This window comes from Centropristis striata, chromosome 16 (genome assembly GCF_030273125.1).
Source record: "Centropristis striata isolate RG_2023a ecotype Rhode Island chromosome 16, C.striata_1.0, whole genome shotgun sequence".
Taxonomy (NCBI): Eukaryota; Metazoa; Chordata; class Actinopteri; order Perciformes; family Serranidae; genus Centropristis; species Centropristis striata.
The window spans coordinates 12,513,680-12,520,588 of NC_081532.1; positions in this window are offsets into that span (position 1 = coordinate 12,513,680).

Sequence of the window (6,909 nt, forward strand, 5' to 3'; positions counted from 1 at the left end):
AGTGAGAGCAGCTGCTGTTATCATTATATTAGCATCATTTACACTAAATGAGGAAAAACAGAGAATGCCAAGGGAATGTTTCTAGAGCTGAAACAGCACTGAACACTTACGGTGTCACAGAAATGTTCAAGAGGAGGAAGGAGTTGGGAACTGTGAGAAACTTTCTCTAGATAGCAACACAGTAAACCTGAAAAGCCTGAATGCACTAATAGATCAACGTCTCATTATTTCCTGCTGGCAAACTGACATTTAAGAGATTACTGTCACATGTCTGCACCAGTAAGTTTGATCAATTCCTTTTAGAAAAAGGTGGAAAATGCTAACAAAAACAGCTCAGATGTTCATACTTATTAACAGCTAAGATGATATTATGGTATTGCATAATTTCAGCACATACTTAGAGTTGTGGTATTGAGTATTTCTCAGATAACTCACACATTCTTACATAATTTAAACCAACAAGGTGGATACATTTCTTTTATTTGACTAAATTTGATGAACTGCTCCTTTAAAGTTCATGTTTCTGAGCCCCCGAAGCTCACTTTGTTAATTATTTGAGCACCACAATGGGCTTATTTCTCTGAGTAGCAATCTGGAAAAAAAAATACTAATAACATTTTTACAAGCTGCAGTCTGGGGGGAACTTTTACTTCTGCAACAATAAAGCAGATGATTGGGTTAAGATTTTTAATTAAAGGCCAATATCGAACCAAAAGCAGGGTCAGAATTACCATTTTCACTGGTGGTACATAAAACACTTAGACATCAATTTATTAGGACGATCATCTCAGGAATACAATAAAAAAAATGTTTAAAAGTCTTTAGCAGTGGGAAGCCGGTTCTTACTCTCCTTGGTTGGCAACGCACAATGGGCCTCATGCATGAATGTGTTCTGATTTCTCTCTGATATTTGTTTCTGCACAGAGCACTAAGAGCAAAATAAGAAAATCCTACATGGGATTCATGAAACGTGTGCAGACAGCCAAGTCTGTTCTGACACACCTGAGCATGCTGATGACCTGTGTTTGATCAGAAATTGGATGCACGTGCCTGGCAATTTGGAATTAGCATAAGGAAGCCCAATTAACCCATGTAGGGCAGCATATGTAAGTGCATTGTGCACACAAACCAACAAGTCACTGACATTTGACAGATAATGTTGAACTCCGGAAGAAAAAAATGCCCCCAAGCAGCAAAAGAATAAAAACAAACCAAAAAATTCTGCAGAGTCAAAAACTTCACTTCATCTTTCCATGATGAAAAGATGACACAATCATTATTGGTGGCAATGGCATACTATGAATAAAAATGCCAGGACATGCCACAAGCTTGTACAATTCTGCTATCTATCTAAGAACTCAACTACAACTAGAACTGCAAGCAGTACTGAACGGGCCCTCGCAGTACACGCGTGTCGGGGCATGCTGCCGTCGGGGTGTGTGCGTTACAGGGGCCAGTCTATACCACCCCTATGAATTTCATTGCCTTAAGTGTTATAGTGTACCAAGTTTTGTATAATAATGCACAAACTATCCCTTTAATCCTCATACAGTGTCTGAAGGAGGACTCTTAACTGATATGTATAAGTTAGAAGAGGCAGGTAGCAATGGTGGAAAGTAACTATGTACATTTATGTACATTTTATGTAACTTTATACTTCTACTCCATTACATTTTGAGGCAAATATTGTACTTTTTACTCCTCTACATTTAGCTATTATTACCCATTTTTATAAATTAAACCTCTTAAAAGTTTATTAGGTAGTTAAAATGAGCGGAGTACTTTTTTATTTTTTGGTTTTTATTATTTTAATTTTTTAATTTTTAATTTTTAATTTTTAATTTTTAATTTTTAATTTTTAATTTTTAATTTTAATTTTATTTTTTTGCGCATGCGCGGCCCCGCAACGTTTCTGCGCATGCGCTGCCCCACTGTTTACTGCGCATGCGCGGGTTCCGCTGTTTACTGCGCATGCGCAGAAGCGCAGACAAAGTAACAATAAAAAATAAAAAATAAAAAATAAAAAATAAATGTAGAGGAGTAAAAAGTACAATATTTGCCTCAAAATGTAGTGGAGTAGAAGTATAAAGTTACATAAAATCTTCATAAAAGTATCTCAAAATTGTACTTTAAGTCCAGTACTTGAGTAAATGTACATAGTTACTTTCCACCATTGCTACCTGCCTCTTCTAACTTAAACATATCAGTTAAGAGTCCTCCTTCAGACACTGTATGAGGATTAAAGGGATAGTTTGTGCATTATTATACAAAACTTATTGTCAATACAATACAATTATTGTCAGTGCCCTCCTAAGGATAACCCTTTAAGGTTTTATTGAGGTGGCACTGTGGTGGCAGTCTAATTTCATATTTGGTAGCGTGGCCACACTATAACACTTAAGGCAATGAAATTCATAGGGGTGGTATAGACTGGCCCCTGTAATGCACACAACCTGTCAATGAAAAATAAAAACTCACTCAACCAAATAGTAAAGTGGTCTAGCAGACTGATTGGTGAGCCACAGCTCAACGTGGAGACCTTGTACACAAAACAATTACAACGCATTACTGGTTCAATTTTAAATGACAGTTCCCATCCATTGCAAACAGAGTTTCAGCTCCTCCCCTCTGGGCGTAGGTTTTCAATCCCTAGGTGTAGAACAAAAAGACACAAAAACAGTTTTGTCCCTGCTATGCTTTGCACAGGTGTTTATTTATTGTTGCCTTTATGTATGTATTTACTATTTCTATATATACATTTTAACCTTTATCTATGTTTTTACAGCCTAAACAAGTTTTATTTTATTTTGCTGTTTTATTTTGTTTATTTTTCTGTCTTCTTTTTTTTTTTGCTATTCGTATTTTAGTTCACATCAATATCTAAGTATAGTCTGGACCTGTAAGAACTTTTAATAATTTTTAATTTAATTTTTTTTTTTATTTATTTAACTTGCCATTTCTTAACTCCCACTGTCTTAAGTTGAATGATGTGTGATATGTGCCTCTTTTGTATGTGTGTGTGTATGAGGACTCTATACTGCAAACAAAATCTACCTCTGGGTACAAATAAAGTAAATAACATAGATAAAAAGATAAAAAACATGATAATGATAATGAATTTCATTGCCTTAAGTCTTATGGTCTGGGCACAGTGCCAAATATTAAATTAGACTGCCGCCAGAGCGCCACCTAGGGGCCGATCAATAAAACCTTCAAGTGTTATCCTCAGGAGGGCATTGACAATAAGTATACCAAGTTTGGTGTTAATCCGACCAACCAATTTGGAGATATAAAATACTTCAATTGTCAGTCTGTTGCATACTGATATGATATCTCAACTCATAACTTTTAAAATACAACATTAAACAGTACACTCAATCAGTAATGCATTACATTAAACACACTACAACGCCAGCTATCGTGGTCAATTAAATAACTTAGTTGCTTCACAACCAGTCTGGGAAAAAGGTTTGAGGTCTCTTACTTAAGTAAAAGTACTAATATCACACTGTATAGTATAAGTATAAAGTATAAAGTTACATAAAATGGAAGTACCTCAAAATTGCACTTTACTACAGTACTTGAATAAATGTACTTAGTTACATTCCACCACTATTCACCACACACTACTCCTCATGTGAAGTGAATACTATGCCAGCCCTTAAAACTCTCCTGCATAGCTGTGATCGATCCAAACTGCACCAAGCATTTGTTAGCTTTACACCTTGCAGACAGAACTGACAAAGCATGAATTCAGACGTTTTACACATCATCTTGCATCATTTTGCCGTTATCTCTGTGCTCATTACAGCAAAATCATCTTATTTTGGGTTCATATGACTGTGCCTGCAAGGAACTGCAGTTATCAAGAAACAGTTTGTGAAGAAGGCTGTAAAATCCCTCCTAATGATATTATTAATCTAGGCATAATGACGTTTGGTCAATAGGAACAATAGTAACAGGTAGTTATTAGGCAATGGTTGGTGATTGGAAGCAATGGCGGCGTCATTTACAATGGTCATCTGGTGGCAGTGACTTGATTAGCGGGAATGGGAAACTGCAGTCAAACTCCATGTATGTATGTGCGCCGCCTTAATGAAAAACAACTTGCTGCAACCATTACCTGCACCTGAGGTGAGCCAGTTACCAGAAATGCCTTTGCTCTGTAACTAAGGTGCATACAAAACAGTCACTTAAACAGGCCTATCAAAAATTGCTCAGCTTTATAACCAGAACTCACCACGATTTGACTTGCCGGTAACATTAATGCAAATGACTGCAGCCATCACACTAGCCTGTGAAGAGAGCTTCAGCTAACAAGACTGGGACTGGGGTCCATCTATCTTTCTGGTGATCTTTGAAAAACCATGGAGGTCATTTCCCGGAAAGCTCAAAGTCTCCTCTAGCCATCTGAGTGAAAAAAATGTTCAATCTACTGCACAGTCAAAAAAAAAAGTAGGTTCAACACATTTCTGAAATTGCAAACAGTAACTGGAAATGGCACGACATCTCCTGTGGCAGAAAACGGCAAAAATGAACCACTGTGTATGAAAACTTCAGAAAGCGTAGAAAAATTTAAACGAAGATTGACTGACTCTAGTTTGGATTTTTGTCACCCTAAGACTTAAAGCTCATGAACACACCGAAGCCAAAGTTTACCAGGAGTTGTAATAAAAACCAAACAAAGACAGTATGGATACAGTCCACTTTAATTTTACACAAAGGCCTAATGAATTATCTTCCTTTGCAGATGAAGTTGTCATGTTATCATATAATTATATGCAACTGAATTGACCTTGTGATGAGATAATTGCATCATCTACTATTTTCAAAGTCAAGAAGTAACTTTTAATCTCAATTCTAAAGCCAACATGAATGAGAACTCCCTGAAAAAACACCATCTAATGTGGCATATCACACCATGTGACCTTGTAGTGGGATTACTCTAACTCTCAAAATAGTTTTATATGCCAAACATCTCAGCTCCTCAAAAGCAAATTATTCAGAGAAAAATACAATGCAGAGTTATTGCAGACATATTATGGCTATTTTGCGCTGTCAGAAACATCTTGCAGGATGTCTGTAATTTAAGAAGACACCTGTTTTTGTTTTTGAGTACCTCCTGCACATCAGCAAACAGGTTTTCTTTCCCAATATGGATTTATTGCAGATTAATTATGAGTGAAACCCTTCAACAAAACAAGTACTGAGGGGAAAAACATCATCATAAGTCAGAATCTGACAGCTCAGTATATAGGATGAAGCGGGGGCGGCTAGATTGGAACAACTCCTCAGAGAAATGTTGACTAATTGTGATAATGTGTCTAATGCTGTCAGCAAGACGTGAGCGAGAGAAAAAAACAACAAACTGCAACAAGGAAACACAAATGCAGCATTTCTGTGAATTACATTTCACCGTGTAACCTTTGTTCAGCAAATTTAAAATACGACGGGGGAAATTTTTTACAGACGTTATTGCCCCTGACAGCTCTGCTGAAAAACCCGGCGAATCAAAGCTGAGGAGAGATAATTATATTAGACTGTTTGGTGAAAGCAATAAAGACTAGATGACCTGAAAATGGGTAGACGAATGTAAAGTCTGCAAACAATCTCAGCCTACTCGGAATTAGACTCGAGGGGGTGTTGGGGGTGGTTTCATAAACAGCATCGCCATAATGTGAAGGAGGGGGAAAAAATGAGAAAATAAGAGCCTCATTATCAGCCAACTGCTTCTGAGCAGCAAGCTGTCAAAATGATCAGGATGGATTTAGTCAAAGACTTGAAATCAAAGGGCAGCACCTAATCATCTGTTTACACCGTAGAAGAGTTCCTGAGGCGGGGAGAGAGAAAAAACAGGGTCGGAGAAAGAAAGGTGACAGACAGACAGACAGACAGACAGACAGACAGACAGACAGAAAGACAGAAAGAAAGAAAGAAAGAAAGAAAGAAAGAAAGAAAGAAAGAAAGAAAGAGAGAAAGAAAGAAAGAAGGGGGTCATACAAGGTAGTCGATGTGAGAGGAGAAAAGAAGACTGAAAGAAAGTGAAGGACAGGTGATGGATGGAGACAGGAGTAGAAAATGAGGAGAAAAGAGAAAAGTGGGAGAAGAAGACAAGAAGAAAAGTTGGAGGGGGAAATAAGGAAGGAGGGAGGAGGGCGAGAGAGGGATGGATGATGTGAGAGGTAAAGCTGGGAGATGAAGAAAGTTGGATGAAAGAAGAAGTGGAGAGAAGATGGAGGAAGAAAGAGGGATGGGGTTGTGGTTGAGAAATGGAAGAGAAGAGATTTACTGGGAAAAGGCAGCAAATAGAGAGGGATGAGGGATGAAAGGAGAGGACAGATGGAAGTGAGGGAAGAAGAGGAGAAGATGAAGTTGTAGGAGGGAAGGAGAGATGGAGGGAGAAAAAGAAACCGAGAGGCAGATGAAAATGCGTCAGAGATGAAGAATGGGAAGAGGAGAAAAGAGGGGAGAGGTGAGAAAGAGATAAAGGAGATGGTGAAGGAGATAAATATTGAAGGATGAGGTGAGTGGGAGAAGAGGAAGTAGGAGACAAGAATGGAGGGAGGGAGGAAGGAAGGAAGGAAGAGAAAAGGGTGTCAGACAAAGCATGAGAAAGTGAGAGATTAGGAGAAGAGAGGAAAGAGAAGAGAGGAAATGAGAGCTCAGAGGCAAAAGAGAAAGATCAGAAGTGAAAGGAGGGGAAGAGAGTGGGAGAGAGAAACAAAAACGACATGGAAAGAGGGAGAAGGAGGGAGGGAGGGAGAGGTGGGAGACATAGAGATTAAAGGGAGAGAAAGAATGAAAGAGAGATGCAGGATGACTGGTGATGAATAATTGCTGGTGAGAACACAGCAACTCACCGACACTCAGCCTCTCCTGCCGCCGCTTAGCTGGAGGGCTCGGAAACAT